Below are 17,468 nucleotides of genomic sequence, written 5' to 3'. Positions count from 1 at the left end.
CCCCAAATTACCAGGTGATAGTACATTTCAAAGTTTTGATGACAGTTGTCAATTAACATCACTTACTCTCTCATCTGAAATTAAATCAAAATAACACTTTTTACGGTATTTTTATATTAGCTTTGTTTTAACATGTTGCCAAGGAAAGCACAGAGTATCTCTTTGCCTAGATATAGGATTTTGCCCCTCTACCCAGGATGAGTCCACTTTTCTGCTGCTGGGGCCATGATCTGTGTCAAAGGGGGCCATGATCTTCGACAAAGAGGGCCTTTCCACTGAAATGTAACAGAGTGCTCCTGAAAAGTCATGAGGAGATCAAGTTCTCATTAAACTATGTGAGGGGGAAATTATTTAAAGAAATTTGCAAATAATCCTATAATAAATAAATGAAACTTTAAATCATTAATTTATGTATTTCACCTCCTAAATGATTTCTTTTGCCTGCTTGCATTTTTGTACACCAAGTCATGTTTGGTTAAAGTGACTGTTACGTCAGGTGTGTTGGCATGTGCCTGTACTCCCAGCTACTCGGGAGGCTGAGGCGGGAGGACTGCTTGATATTAGGAGTTTGAGGCCAGCCTGAGCAACATAGTGATACCTGTCTCAAAGAAAAGAAAGAAGGAAAGAGAAAAAAAAGAAGGTGTCTGCCAAAAAGAAAATATAGTCAATTGTGGACCAAAACCTTGACAAGGTATCCATGAGACTGGAAGCTAACTCAAAAATCATTCTAGAGTCTTCTCTGGTGTCCTATACTTAAGGCTTGGTGATGGCAGTAGCAAGAATTTATGATTCAAAATCATTATGGTTCACTGGATGGTACATCTGTTTATAGATCATTTGAGCCCAACAGAATAGTTTGAACAGATTATATAACCTATGCTACTCTGTAACTTAAACAAAAGTGTTTGGCGGTGGGTACCGTGGTTCACACCTGTAATCCCAGCACTTTGGGAGGCCGAGGCGGGAGGATCACCTGAGGCCAGGAGTTCGAGACCAGCCCAGCCAGCATGTTGAAACCCCATCTCTAAAACAATTAGCTGGGTGTGGTGGCGGGCGCCTGTAATCCCAGCTACTCAGGAGGCTGAGGAGAAAGAATCGCTTAAACCTGAGAGGTGGTGTTTGCAGTGAGCTGAGATCGCACCACTGCACTCCAGGAGAGAGCAAGACTCTGTCTCAAAAAAAAAAAAAAAAAGTGTTTAGTCTGCTATGGACACCACTAGAAACTTCTAGAAACCAGGTATAAACAGGTGAATTGATTCATATAGATCATTTGATGGGCTAATGCCAGTCCCTCATTTTACAGAGGAGAAAATGGTTCTAGAGGGATTTGAAGTGACTTTCCAGAGGCCACATGTGCAGTTAGTGGAAACCCAGGACCCAGATCCAGGTCTGCAGACACTGTGTTTAGCCTTTCTACAGCCCTGTTCAGCCACCAAGTATTTTAGGATTGAAAATGAAAAAGCACCTTATCATTATGCTTGTCTCTTTTCAATAGCATTCAGTAATCTTCTTCATATGTCTTTTTACTGAAATTAAATTATTGTACTTTGTAAAATGTGATTAGATATATCAACCAAAGATTTTATTTGTTGATGTTTTGTGAGTTTTTAACCATTGACTATAATTTGTTATTTAACTGTTAATTTATTGCAAATAAATTATTTAAGAAAAGAAATTGTTCATTTAAAGAAAAATTTCATAAATTTACTAAGCACATTCACCCCTTCTCTCATCTTCACAGCCACTATCCTGGCTTTGACATGTCCCCCCCACCCCCCACCAGCTCCCCCGTGGTCTTTAGTATAGAAAAAAACCCAGCGTCACCTGAAATCAATCTTCTTCCTCTTCATGACACTTTTCTCACAGCTCCCTAATGGTCCTTCTCAAATCATGGCTGTAGTCATATCACTTCTCTGCTACAAAACCTTCAGTATCTTGTCTACCAGATTGAGACAAATGCCATACCCTAGCAAACCAGGCCCTCTGCATCCTGGCCCCAGTGTGTCCTTCCCTTCACCCTCCACAATGCCTATACGTATGGTACATGCCAATGAAACTACTTTAGTTAAAGATCCCCAAACATGCCCACTCTTTTTCACTCCTGACTTTACTCCTGTGATGCCACAAGCTTGGATTAATGCTCGGATTAATGCTCCCATTCTCACTTGTTCTCCTCACCCCTCCACCTGTGCCAAATTCCACATGGCTGATGTTTTTCTTCTGGTTGGAGTGCAGTGGCACCATCACTACAGCCTCAAACTCCTGGGCTCAAGGGATCCTCCTGCCTCAGCCTCCTGAGTAGCTGGGACTACAGGTGCATGTCACCACACTCGGCTAATTTTTTTATTTTTTATTTTTTTTTGTAGGAATGGTCTTGCCATCTTGCTCAGGCTGGTCTCAACCTCTTGGGCTCAAGCAATCCTCCTGCCTCAACCTCCCAAAGTGCTGGGACTACAGGCATGAGCCACTGCACCAGCCCATGGGATCTTAAACACCATCTCTTACATGAAGTCCTCCTAGATTTCTACTACTTAATCTAACCTCTCTTTCCTTAGAATCCCCTTATATGCTTTATGATCCTTACTTCTCCTACCTTATGTTATAGATAACTGTGTGTATTCTGTTTCCCCTAAAAAGCTAAAATTTGCTTGAGTTCAGGAAGAGTTTCTAATATTTAATCTCTACAGCAGCACTGCAAATGACCCCCACTTTCAAAATGTGAAAACTTATGTCAAGACTGGCTCTGTTAAGAGTACTCTTTTAGCTTTCTCTAAAAGATGACATTGAAATGAAACTTGAACAGGCTGAATTTTTGTGAGAAACCCAAAGTCTAATACTCTTCTCAAAAGTTAGCTTCTCATTATTCCTATTCAAGGATACCCCTGGCAGCACCTGCCTTATGAGGTTTCATCACCTAAGAATGGCTTGAGACGGCCAAAATAAGTATAAGTTATGCACGACTGGCTTTGTCCCTAAAAAGGCAAAAGATGAAAGAGCCTGGGAGAATAAACAGCTTAACTGCTGACCCACAGGCCAAAGGTTAGTCAAAAGTCACATCCTTAAATAAAAAGGTCAAAGATAAGGAGGAAATCTAAAAGTCCAATGGCAATGCAAAGTGAAGGATTTAAAGGGCAGGTGTTAGGAAGGGAATGCCAAGGAATGAATGCAGTTAAGGGATTACAGAAAGCAGGGACAAGGTCTCCTGAACCACACTTGCGCTTCTCCGCTGTTTAGAGTTTACTGTAAACAGAGAAATGCTCCATTTTATTTTCTCTTTATTGCTAATGGCTTAGCACAAAGAGATTTTGAAAAGCACTAGATTTATAGATAAACTTTATGTTTGTAAGCTACCAGCTAGCATTTATTCTAAGGATTTAATTTCCAGAGCCAAGAATTCTCTGATAGTCCAATGAAGCAAGCTATTGAATTGTCTTTATTAGTAAACTTTTGAAAAAGAATGTAGTCAATATGCTCATACACTTGAACCTAAGTCATTATCCTCCGAGGAACCTATCAAAAAACATAATTGGGCTGGGTGTGGTGGCTCACGTCTGTAATCCCAGCACTTTGGGAGGCCGAGGTGGGCGGATCACGAGGTCAAGAGATCGAGACCATCCTGGCCAACATGGTGAAACCCTGTCTCTACTAAAAATACAAAAATTAGCTGGGCGTGGTGGTATGCGCCTGTAGTCCCAGCCACTCGGGAGGCTGAGGCAGGAGAATCGCTAAAACCTGGGAGGCAGAAGTTGCAGTGAACCGAGATTGGGCCACTGCACTCCAACCTAGTGACAGAGAGAGACTCCATCTCAACAACAACAACAACAACAACAACAACAACAAAATTGGAATTATGATCAAATAATTATGTACATAAGTATCTATTTCACAACTATTTACAACATTCATAAAATTATAATATTAAGAGGTAAAGTCAAGATTAGCTGAGTGCTTCTTATTTTATTTTATTTTTACTTGTTATTTGTTCTTGGAAACAGGGTCTCACTATGTTGCCCAGGCTGGTCTTGAACTCCTGGCCTCAAGTGATCCTCCTGCCTTGGCCTCCCAAACTGTCGGGATTATAGGCATGAGCCACCACACCTGGTTGGCTGAGTGCTTTCTACATGCCAGCACTATGCCAACAGCTTCCTGTGTATCAGCTCATCTAATCTTTGTAACAATGTTATATTATTAATATAATATGAGCTATGTTATATTAATTACATGACTATATTATATTAATATCACTGTTCCCATTTTGCAGATAAAGAAACTGAAGTGTAGAAGGTTATCTAACTTGCCCAAATTTCCACTGCAGAGCCAGAATTTGACCCTCAGTTGTTTTTACTCAAAATCACTGCATTCTGTAAAGTCAGGGTTGCTTTTCACAGATAGCTTTAATTCTTTTTGATCCTAACCACCTTAATGGAACCTCATGAAGTAGGTATATTACCCAATAATGATATTGGGTAAACAAACACAACCCCTGGAAAAAAAAATAGCTTCCTATTTGAAAGCACCAGGCTGGAGTTAACACCACGATGAGACACCATGAAAAGACTATCATACTGAGGCAGGCTTGAATGTGATACCTGCAGGTACAACTTGTTAGTTCCGTGGTCTGGACGTGGTGACGTGCCAACATGACATGATTTTGTTGTTTTCCTGTCACTGCCTTTAACAGGGCTCTGCTTAATCTTCCTTTCCCATCCAGTCATGACAGGTTGGGCTAGTTTGGGCCGATTTGAAAGTCCATCTCATCTCTTTCCTGCCTCCAACTCCACCCTGGCTCAAGCTTGACCTATGCCTCAAGTGTGTGTTTGCAGGGGAGGTGCATACTCCCAGGGTGGGAGATCCACTCCTCCACATCTTCTGCTGTCCCCCTTTTGCTTTTAGCTCCTCTGGAGTTGGGGAGGAAGGAGGGTTTGAGGAAACGGACAAAGCGTTCTGTTCACTAGGTATGGAATAGCATTCTTGCTGTCTTCATATATTTTTAAGACTTTTTGCATCAGTTCTTTTTAACTAGTGATATACAAGTACCTGGTTTAAAAAGACTGAAGAACAGCATAGAACAGCCTCTCGGATTCAACAAGACTCTACCTTGCACATAGTCTCATAGCCACTGAGATCCTCTTCCCACTTTGGAGGAAGTGGAATGTTGTGCTGAAATACCTGGCGTCTGCACCAGTAGCCAGATCACTTAAGCATATTTTTTGAACCTTTCACTAAATAAATCAAGATTTGATTTTACCTTATGGCATGTGGATATGTATATATACACATATGTTTGTGTGTGTGCACCTGTTCTCTTTCCACTGACTATAGTACACCTGAGATGGTACAATTGTGCCTCTCACACCTCATATAGGCAATACACAGAGTATGGATTTTGAAAGAGATGTTGATAGTAAGACAGTGGTGACTGAAAAATGCCTGGGAAGGACTGGATAGTCTGTTACATGAGATCGTTTGGTCTGTAAAAGGAAGTAGGGGATGTCATATCAGTGAAATCTACCGGCATTCCCCTTACTCCTTTCAGTTTGGACTAGTGAATGACTAGAGAAGGTAAGAGATGAGGCTCAGCTGGCCTAAGACCCAGGGTCTTGGGTTTTCTTTAACATTCTAGCCAAAGAGGTGGAGAGCATAGAAGATCTACATAATGAGCTAAATCCCACCGGGAGGAGGAGCCTGGAGCAAGGGCTGTAACCTAGGTGTTCTGGGGATGTTCCCAATCTCGTCACTTGGTATGGTAATATTACAGGTGGAATATTACCCTAGAGACACCCCCTCCTCAGCTCCTGCTAGACTGAGGATTAGTGACCTTCCCTGCAAAAACTGGATCCATTCTCAGTTTTTAAGCAGTATGTGGGAGGAGAGCCAAAAATGCTCTAATTATCCCTGGATGAATAGATTTTAAAAGGAAGAAGAGAGAGGGCAACCGAGGACAAAACAATCAAGTAAACAAATGAACAAACAACGTGTTCGCCAAACTGCGACAGGAGGCCTCTAAAAATCAGTTTTTACCTTGGATCCCTAATCTGGGCAAATAGATTGTGAAATACTCAGGTGCAAAAATTTGTTTTCAGAATACAGTCACATTTATACTTAAAATGGGGTCTGTTTAAAATTATTATTATACTTCAAGTTCTGGGATACATGTGCAGAATGTGCAGGTTTGTTACATAGGTATACACGTGCCATAGTGATTTGCTGCATCTATCAATCCATCATCTACATTAGGTATGAAATGGGGTCTTTTTAAGCAAAACTTTAAAAACACCAAATTTTCAAGGTGTAAACATAATTTTTTCCCTTAAGTACTCCTGTTTAAAAAAATAAGTGTGACCTGGTCAGGTTTAAGTAGATGAGCTAACTGTGTAAAAATGTAAAAATCTGTACATATTATCATGTGTGGGTTATAATTAAATTAAAATGGCCTCAATTCAACTGCAATCTTTTATAAGTTGATGGTGTTTTAAGGTCTATAATTTGAATATTTTAGAAGTAATGTTTAAGATACAATTAAGATAGAGAAAAATGATAATATGCCCAAAAGATGGTTATTGAAAAGTTATTTTCTAAAGCTATTTTTAAAGGAAAAAAAAGGTAAGAGTGGGATTAATAACAGGGGTATTTTTTCTTTTGGAAAGTGTTTTTGAGTAGATAATTTACTTATATGGTATAAGAATCAAAATTATACTAAAAGACAAATATTGAAAAGTCTTGTTTCTACCTTGTATCTATCAACCCTATCTCCCATCCCTTTTCAGAGTTTAATTATCATTTAGTAGTTCATTATGCAAATACAGATGGTTCCCAATTTACAGTGGTTTGAATTGGGATTTTTCAACTTTAAGATGGTGAGAAAGTGAAATGCATTCAGTAGAAACAGTACTTTGAGGACCCATATAACATTTTTGTTTTTTACTTTCAGTACAGTATTCAGTAAATTACATAGTAAAGTAAATTACATGTACTTTCAGTACAGTATTCAGTAAATTACATAGTAAAGTAAATTACATGTACTTTCAGTACAGTATTCAATAAATAGTCAACACTTTATTATAAAATAGGCTTTGTGTTAGATGATTTTTGCCCAACACTATTGTAAGCATCCTGAGTATGTTTTAGGCAGGCTAGGCTAAGTTATGGTGTTTGGTAGGTTAAGTGCATTAAATGCATTTTCAACTTAGAATATTTTCAGTTTACAGTGGGTTTATTAGGATGTAATCCTAAATTGAGGAGTATCTGTATAACTATATATTCTCACGTCTTCCTCTTTTTCACACCATCTTTCTTTTTCTTTTTTTGAGACAGAGTCTCACTCTGTTGACCAGACTGGAGTGCAGTGGTGTGATCTCGGCTCACTGCAACCTCTGCCTCCCAGGCTCAAGTGATTCTCCTGCCTCAGCCTCCCAACTAGCTGGGATTACAGGTGCACACCACCATACCCAGGTAATTTTTGTATTTTTAGTAGAGTCGGGGTTTCACCATGTTGGCTAGGCTGGTCTCTAACTCCTAACTCCTGGACTCAAGTGATCTACCCACCTCAGCCTCCCAAAGTGCTGAGCCACCATGCCTGGCCTGCTTTTCTCTGGTAACACTATAACCTAAAGATCTTCCCAAATCGTAGAGGACTTTCTCATTCTTTTTAATATCTGCATGTATTACATCATGTCCATTTGTGTTGTTTCCAGTCTTTTGCTGATACTAATGCTGCTGCAATGAATAACCTGTAACATGTGATTTCCCAAGGGTGCAGGTACACCTGTAGAATGAATGCAGTCTTAGCAGCATGTATGGGTGTTCTTGTTTCTGCACAAATTCACCTTCATGTTATGTTGACAATTGCTGGGATACTTGCCAATCTGATAGGTGAAAATGTTATCTCAATGTGGTTTTAGTTTGCCTTTTTCTTATTATGATGAGGCTGACATCGTATGTGATGAAAGAAAAACTTCAGCCAAATAAAATTTAAAGGAGCTTAATTGAGCAATGAACAATTTGCAAATCAGGCAGCCTTCCGAGCCAGAGCAGGCTCCGAGGCTCCAGCACAGCCATGTGGTGAAAGATTTATGGACAGAAAAAGGAAAGTGACATACATAAAAGGGAAGTGAGGTACAGAAATAGCTGGATTGGTTACAGGTGGGCATTTGCCTTATTTGAACGTGGTTTGAACAGTTGGCTACATTTGAATGGCCAAAACTTGGTGATTGGCACAAGTGTAGACTATGGTGGGTTTACTTGTTATGGTTCACGATGTACAGAGAAACCTTTAGTCTGAACTTAAAATATGTAAGGAGGCAGCATTACGCTAAACTTGATTTAACATGTTTGTGAGTTGTTTGTATTTCTGTTTCTGTGGACTCTCTTAAACGTCCTTTGCCCTTTGTTTCTGCTGGACTGTTGGTCTTTTTTTCTTCCCCAATTTCTAAAAGCTCTTTATATATGAAGGAGATCAACTCTTTTTCTGTGATGTGGGCTACAGATATTTTCCCCCAATATTTCATTTGTCTTATGACTTTGTTTATGGTATGTGCCAGATATTCAAATTTTATTTTAATGTAGTACAATTAATCAATTTGATGGTTCTGGATTTTGAGTTGTAGTTAGAAAGTCTTCCTTTACTCTGAGGTTTTTGACTTTCTGGATTCAGTTTAAAATCTTGCTGTGAGGTCCTATCTTTGAGGCTTCTGATGAAAGAAATAGGGGGCCAGGGGATGCTGAATATTCTCTCTCTTTTAATAAAGACTACTTATGAACTTAAAATTACATATTTAAAGTAAATTCCAATTGAAAAAAAAAATTGCTCCCTCACCACATTCTAAATTTGGCTCTAAAAAAAGGAGTTGCAAAAACGTGCTCCCTAGAACTCTGACACAAGGAAGAGAGAGGACCCTGGGTCCACTAGGTCTTGATAGATTAGTACCCTGTACATTGACCCTTAGCTGGCTGAGCTAAGAGGACACATACCCTTGGACTGGAACAAAAAGAAAATCCAAAAGAGGAAGGAAACAACAATAAAATAAAGTTTCAGTTGACAACAACTGCTTGGCAAGTGGGGCCCCAGAGTGAGATGGCTGGGTAAAGGTGAGGCCCGGGTCTCCTGCTACCCACTGCTAGTCCCCAGGGTAACTGGAACTCAGGGAAGGTGTGGCCATGGGAGGGGGAGGGGCTGTCTGATAGCAGCTGTGGATGTAGATATGGGAAGGGGGATACATACCTTGACCTGTTTCTCTCCTCCCACCTGCTGTTCTGCCACTGCATTCCATTGGCCAAAACCAACCAGAACCCAACCAGAGGGCAGGGAGGCCAGAGTGATGGAGGCTGAGGTGTGTATAGGTCAGCCTCCTGGGGCATAGAGCAGGCAGAGAGTCTTCACTACCCTCTCCCCGCAAAAAGAACCAGATAATAATTTTTTTTCTTTTTTGCTGAAGGTCATTCTATCCGATGGGTAATAAATTTTAATGAAAGATCTTCTTCTGATAGCTATTGAGATGGATATGATATATAATATTTTCTTGCATTTTGGATAAATCTTACTTGGCTATAGTATAATTTTATTTTCATATGCAGTCAAATTATCTTCCTCATCTATATCTTAACCATGATAATAAAATATTTCTGAAAAAGTCAAATGTTCCCACAATGAACCTTTACTAAAATCTATATGGAAAAGCACAAAAATAATTTATATATGCAGAGGACCCTGTCTGACTAAGGATACCTTGTCCACTTGCTTTTATGCCATTGCCATTCCACCACTCTGTCTCTGTAAGAGGATGCATGAAACACCATGTGTCCACCTGCAGCCTGAGAGAGATATGGGCTGTCAGAGTCAATGAGCTTCCTAGGCCTTCCCCTTACCTGCTTCTTACCATTTCCTCTGGATATGAGGCCTCCAGATCCCCATCTCACACTTAAGGTGTTCTGAATGCTCACCTTGGCTTCTAGCAGATAGGAAACCATCCTGGCCAACGCAGTGAAACCCCATCTCTACGAAAAATACAAAAATTAGCTGGGCATGATGGCGCATGCCTGTAGTCCCAGCTGCTTGGGAGGCTGAGGCAGGAGAATCGCTTGAACCTGGGAGGCAGAGGTTGCGGTGAGCCGAGATTGTGCCATTGCATTCCAGCCTGGGCAACAAGAGCGAAACTCCGTCTAAAAAAAATAAAAATAAAAACAACAAGAAAAAAGAAAGTATTTTCCTACCTGCCTTCCCAGACTAAATTTCTTCCCCAGGCTCCAGAGTTTCTGAAAACAACCTTGCAGTGTCTCCTTCATCCCTCTCTAAGAGGCTTTATGGCTCTAGGCTCCAGGGGGAAAGATGCCCCATCACAGAAGTTGAGAAGGATGGATGAACTGGTAAAACGGCAGAGGAAACAGAGCAAAGACACCCCTTGGGACTAGAAAACACCTTGTACTGTGCTTGTGTATCAGGATACACCTTTTTGTACACACAACATATATGTATCTGAGTATGGCAAGTTTTATTTGGGGAAAGAGTCAAAATATAAACACTTCAAGGAAGTGTTTCATATTCATTGCATGCCTATTACAGGTAGTTTATAAAACCTATCTTTAATCCTTCTAACAACCATTTAATGGAGGTATTTGCTCCAGCTTACAGTTTGGGAAATTGCGGCTTAAAAAAGTTTTAAGAGGCAAACTTCAGATCACACAGCCAACAGCAAGGCAGGCTCTGAGCCCATGTCTGCCTTCAGCAAAGGCCAAATTTCTTTTAATATGTTCTTTTGCCTTTAAGAAAGAAACTTCCTGTGAAAGAAATGCTCACTGCAGGCAGGCAATGATTGAAATAAAGAAAAAAACATGCATGGATTAATTTGGTTGATGGTCTGAGTTTTCTATCCAGAAGAATTCTTTGGTAAAGAAAAAATTATCCAAAATAAGTGATGGGGATGTCTGTTGCTCTCAGCATTTAAAATTACGTTGAATGACACTTAGGAAGATATCTCAACAGAAACAAGCCTTCTCTAGCTGGAGGTGTTTCCTTTTCTTCTGCACCTGACCTTAGAGGTAAATCATGTCATAGATCAGGCCTAACCTATGGCTTCCTTTCAGTCCCATAGAGTTAAACATATTTTATATTCCCTGAGAATCACGGAAACGTTCTCAGTCCTCAGAAAGTGCAGAGACTTCTGTGTCTCAGGGCTCCTTCATATTTTTTGAGGGGGCAGGGGGTGGTTGGGGGAAAAGTCTTTTTTCAACTAAGAATGGTAAAAGAAATTACTTGCTTGAAATGCAACATTTACTTCACAAATACAGTCCCTTTCTTATCATGAAAACTTCAATCAAACCCATAAACTGTCTATAGCACCCAGTCAAAAATGTTCGTGTGTCACCTATTCTAACAAGTGGATTGTTGGGTTTTTCTTTGGTGGTTTTGAGTACGCCTTACCCAAAGGCCTAAAACAACTACCGTTGCCTGGCTTTTTCTTTTCCAGAAATAAAGGAAAGATATGGAAGTCCAATTCAGAAAGTACTGAAATCAAACATCCAATGGACATTATTCCCTGCAAGGAAACCCCTTATCAGTCTCTTGCAGAGATTCTAAAACGTTATCTCGATAGACCAGATTATGGGGCTGACCCACTCTCCATGCTGAGTAGGAATCAAGCGGACATTCTTTTCTGTCAGCAACCCCTGCTTTGCCAATCCAGATAAATCAATTAATGGGATGCAGAGCTGCTGTCTTGCCTTTCTCTTCCCCATGCTTACCTCCCTGAGCTCCCCCGGACTCCTCAGTCCCCTGTTTAATACCATCTAAGAGTCCTTATTTACAAGAGGGCTTGTGCAGGTGCAAGCTTTCAGGCCAGCAGCACAGGAGCAATTGCCCTCCCTCCCCTTCCATCCTCCAGGCTCCCCTCTTTGTGAGACACTTTTTTCTTTTCTCTGCTTTTCAGACCAAAGACGCCCCTCAGCAGCTAATCTAATCGGATTATGCTAATTTGTACTTCATGAACCTAAACAGCATAACTAGATCTGCAGAGGGCTAAGGCCAGGAAGAGAGGGACAATGACTTTGTCAGTAAACCTACCCCCAAAAAAGTGCAAAAAGAATGTATGTCCTGTGTTTAGCCACACAAAGCTGCTCCTCTGGGAAGCCTACAGAGCTCTTGACAATTTAGAGTACTCAGGAGCAGTCTATGTTCAGAACAGAAAAGGCGGCACAGTGAAGGCACAATAAAGACCACAATGGCAAGGCTGTTTCTCCCTGTGAAAAAGTAAGGCCCCTCTTCTTCCTCTTCCCAGTTTACTTACTTTCACCTCTTGGCTAATCAATTTGTAAATTTGGAAGCTGAAGTCAGGTGGTACAATTCAACAAATATTTATTGGCATCTACTACCTGTCAAGGACTACGCTCGGTGCTATGGGGTGCACAAAGTTGTCTAAGACTTGATTCTTGCCCTTCAGAATTTATACTTTGATAAGGAAAGATATTCTAGGTACAGAAATTAGAAAACACCTCAATGGGGTGATTGCAATTCCTGTATTCTTTCTGCCTCATGTTGGCTGACTCTGCTAGTCATTTTCCATAATCTCCCACAGATGGTTTTGATCATTATTTTTAGTTTTTTTTTTTTTTTTTTGAGACAAGGTCTCACTCTGCCACCCAGGCTGGAGTGCAGTGGCACAATCATGGCTCACTGCAGCCTCAAATTCCTGGGCTCAAGCAATCCTCCTGCCTCAGCCTTCTTAATAGCTGGGGCTATAAGTGTGTGCCACCTAGTGCACCTAATTTACTTTTATTTTTTGTAGAGACAGGGTCTTGCTGTGTTGCCCAGGCTGGTCTCAAATTTCTGGGCTCAAGGAATCCTCCCGCCTTGGCCTACTGAAGTGCTGGGATTACAGGTGTGAGCCACTGCACCCAGCATCACAGATAGTTTTTAAAGACAATGTATGTTCATACAAAGCTTTATATTTTATCAAAATATATAAGTATATAGTGTAATTTTCATAATAGACTATGAGATAAATAAAACTGGTATTTTCAACCCCATTTTGAAGTCTTGAAACTGAGATTTTGAGATATTAAGTGGCTCCACCAAGAGAAATCCTCCAGTTACCAATTGGACTTCTGATTCCAGAGCTAGTGTTCCCTGTCCTCTCAGCATGCTACCTCACATAAGGCTGGAGGGGACCTTACGAGGTCAGCAAGTCAGTTCTCATGCATATGAGTAGGATTGTACACAAAACTTTAAAAATTTTACACTAATAGCCTTTAAAAAGTCTTCACGCATTGTGAAATTGGAGAACTGACCCTCTTTCGCATGAGGTTCTTGATGTCCTGGGTGGTTGACACTCAGTAGTTTTGCTTATTAGTTTCTAAGCAGGCTATACCTTTGGATGATGAAGCCCAAGCAGTTGGAGACATCTTCCCTGGAGATTGTCTGCCACACACCTGTCTCTGTCACAGCTGGCAGTGGAATGCGCCTTTCTCTTATCCAGAGGACTCATTCCCTCTGAATCTCTCACTGAGTTCCTGCTTCTGATCTGAGAGACTCTTGTAATTCACAGTCCATTTACACAGCTGAAAAGATTTACTACCCTGAAATTAATGAATTACTGAGGCCTTCTCAGTCAGATGCTCATTTTGCCACACCTTCCTTTCCACCACCCCTGAAATAGCTTAAACAGACTGCAACAAATATGCAGCAATGATTAGTTTCTGTCAACAGAAGAAAAGGAGGGCACTTTTCATCTGTTTTCATTCCTGCCCCCTCTCCCTTTTAAAGCTAAAGAACATCCTTATGAATTCTCATAGCCTCAGATGCTGGTTTGGGATGAGGAGTGGAAGGGCAGAGGGTAGGAGGTGGAAGATTTCAGATAAATTTAAATAAATGATTTCTTAACACCAAAATATCCTTATTCAACTCACAATTGCCTTAGGATAGCTTTTTGTCTGGAAAGTTTCCACTAATAGTTTTAACTCAATTTTCTTAGATGGTTAATTATTACAGATCAATTTCAGACTTTCTTTTACTACTAGCCATCTAAACAATAATGAATATTTAAACACCTTAACCTTGGTGTTAATTTTGCTGTGGATGGCTTTCTTTTGCTGATGTAATGCTGCCCCGTTGGATTTTTGTGCTCCATCCACGTTCTTTTGTCAAATTATCATAATGGACTAATGACTAAGGGTTAGGGTGGATGTGGGCTGCAGTGCAGATGATTTACCAAACTATTTACCTTGACCACTTTCAAATTAATTATCATAGAAATCACTTTGTCAATAAGATGATTTGTTTGTGAAAAGTGTAGTGATATAGATTTTTTTAACCTAGAGGATTTAAAAAAATCTGGCTAACATTTACAAAAATCCCTGATGAAGGATCTAGAACTAGAAATACCATTTGACCCAGCCATCCCATTACTGGGTATATACCCAAATGACTATAAATCATGCTGCTATAAAGACACATGCACACGTATGTTTATTGCGGCATTATTCACAATAGCAAAGACTTGGAACCAACCCAAATGTCCAACAATGATAGACTGGATTAAGAAAATGTGGCACATATACACCATGGAATACTATGCAGCCATAAAAAATGATGAGTTCGTGTCCTTTGTAGGGACATGGATGAAATTGGAAATCATCATTCTCAGTAAACTATCGCAAGAACAAAAAACCAAACACCGCATATTCTCACTCATAGGTGGGAATTGAACAATGAGATCACATGGACACAGGAAGGGGAATATCACACTCTGGGGACTGTTGTGGGGTGGGGGGAGGGGGGAGGGATAGCATTGGGAGATATACCTAATGCTAGATGACGAGTTAGTGGGTGCAGCGCACCAGCATGGCACATGTATACATATGTAACTAACCTGCACAATGTGCACATGTACCCTAAAACTTAAAGTATAATAAAAAAAAATAGGAAAAAAAAATTGTACTGGACAAGGCAAAAAAAAAAAAAATCCCTGATGAATAGGAAATCTTTGTATTGTATAAGGTTAGGTAAGACCTACTAATAAACATTATTATTATGCTAGAAATTGTATTACTGAATCTATTCTGACAGTTTTTTCCCTTTTGTGTTGTTTAGATTCCAGGATTCTCCATAGGCAGAGTCTAACTGATCCCTGATGTAGAATACTATGTCAACTATCCTCCGAACCCCTGTTATACAGTTGAGTGCAGTCTCTAAGAGCTGCTGCTACTGTTAGTGTAATACAGACAAAACGAAGAACGGAAAGGAGTTATATGTCAGGTTAGAATAGGCAGGATGCCAAAAACCAAGTCCAAATAGCTTTGGGTGTTTTGCCTAGGATCAGTTTCTAGGGTAGCACAATGGGAATTCCCACATGCAAATGCAACATAAGAATCAAAGTCCATTGTCACCTCTGGGATTAAAGCCAGAGAAAGTTAACAAACAGAAAAGACCAAACGGTTATCAGATCCCCAGGTTTGGTTTATTTGGGCTTCTTATAAAGACATGTTGTATCATCTCTGTGACTGTCCTTCATTATTTATAACGACACAGCTCTCTGGACTTGTGTGTCAGTAGCTTCCCACTATGGCATTCTTTCCCCCAACTTTGTACTAGGTGTCTAGTCAGAGTAGTGCTGGTCTTTGGACTGCAGGAAGGTGGCTGTGGAAAGATGCCGTATGTTTGAGGTATCGCAGAAGTGGGGGGCAACTTTTCAGTTTCACTCATTTACCTTTTCCCCAGCTCCCGATCCCCGCCCACTAAACACTGCAGTTGCTCTGATGCCAGAGGGAGTCCTTGAGCTCTTTCTTCATCATTCTGAAGAATATAAAAATTTATCTGCTTTCTGAGCCTAGTCTTTGGTAGATGCATATGCCATGGATCAGGGGCCAATATACCAATGAATATAGCGTTGGGCCTCAGAGATTCCCAATATGATGCTGGAGGAGGGGATATTTGGGGTGCTTGAGCCCATGGTTTTGTGGTTAGATATATAAACAGAAACAAGAGAAGGAGACTGTTCTATGGAATAGTCCATCATATGGTGGCCACCTTGCCTGCACGACACCTGTTCTTCCACCTACTTAATACAGAAATTTTTGCGCCAGTTCATGGACTTGGATTTGGGCTTCTAGGAGACAGCTATTGTGGATGTTGGGGCTCAGAAAACAATACCCCAAAATGAAGGCCTCAGAGTCAGCCTTAAGAGCAAAAGTTTTTCTTTGATCTTTTCCTGCTGTCCTTTCAGTCCCATTCTCCCCTGAGGTTAGCCATAGAAGGTATTACAAGTAATGGCAAAAACCACAATTACTTTTGCACCAATCTAATAGACTCCTTCTTCCCCAAGATGGGTTAAATTAGTAGTAATCAGAACCCCTTTTCCCCAAAGCTAGCCATAAAACCTAAAAATATTACTCTAACTTGCCTTCTGCCTCATGTCAGTGATTTTCAGCAAAGCTTCAGGGGTTCTCCTTGGACCCCAAACTTGGAGACCAGAGTCCTAGTCAACGTTCAAGCTGGGCACACTGTGACTCAAGATCTGGGAGAATGTCCGCTATTTAGTGGCCTAATTTGCTGCCATGTGATTGGCTAGGACCCTTCTGAAAGAAATTCCTTGTTTTAAATTCAGGGAGGCAGACAAAACACTATGGTATATAAAATGAGGTTATGATTCTAGAGCATTTGATAGCTAGCTAGTTCCCAGACTTTCTTAACCTCTCTAGTTTGAGTTAGCAGCTCAACCTCCAAGAGCTGTCACAGTACCTTGTGTTTCCTGCTGTTACAGCATTTATCATGCCATACAATCTTTGTTCATTTGTTTGTGTGCTATTAAAGTGAAGCTTCCTGAAAGCCTGGAGATGTTCTTTATCTGGACATAAAATTGATTAGATGCATGACCAGCCTTTGGGAATTTCATCATAAATATCTTCCAAGAGTCCAACGTGGGCAGTGATGGTTGTGGTCATTTTTTCAAATAACTATTGAAGCACTCACCATTCCACTTCTCCTGAATGGCATTCTTTAGGGGAATTGATGAATTCTCATCTCTATCCTCACTGACTCTCAGGATCTAGCAGCCAGTAGAGAACAGCTGCTTAATGAATTTCAAGGCTGATTTCAGGTACCTTCGCCACTGAGCTCTGAGTCCTGGGGGGCTGACACGTATTATTAGTTCCTGGCCAGGCACCTCCAAGAGCCTCATAAAATTTGCATGTGTCTGGAGCCCAGATTATATGTTTGTTCAAGCAATAACACAAGACAAGAATCTTACCCCTACTTAGGTGAAATTACTTCCCTTTCAGGAAGGAGAGGAGGGCCCTTGTACTATGCAGAGGCATATAATTGAGCCCCATAGTAGACTTGGAGTCTGCCACCCTATCTGCTTTTTAAGCATCTCTGCCCCTGAATGTAAAAAAAAAAAAAAAAAAAAAAGAAATTAAAAAAAAAGAAGTAAATGACATGAAAAGCCAATCATTTTTAAGGCCTTAGATTACTAGCACCCAAA

This window comes from Pan paniscus, chromosome 11, assembly GCF_029289425.2.
Source record: "Pan paniscus chromosome 11, NHGRI_mPanPan1-v2.0_pri, whole genome shotgun sequence".
NCBI lineage: Eukaryota > Metazoa > Chordata > Mammalia > Primates > Hominidae > Pan > Pan paniscus.
Note: the sequence above shows the minus strand (reverse complement) of the source record.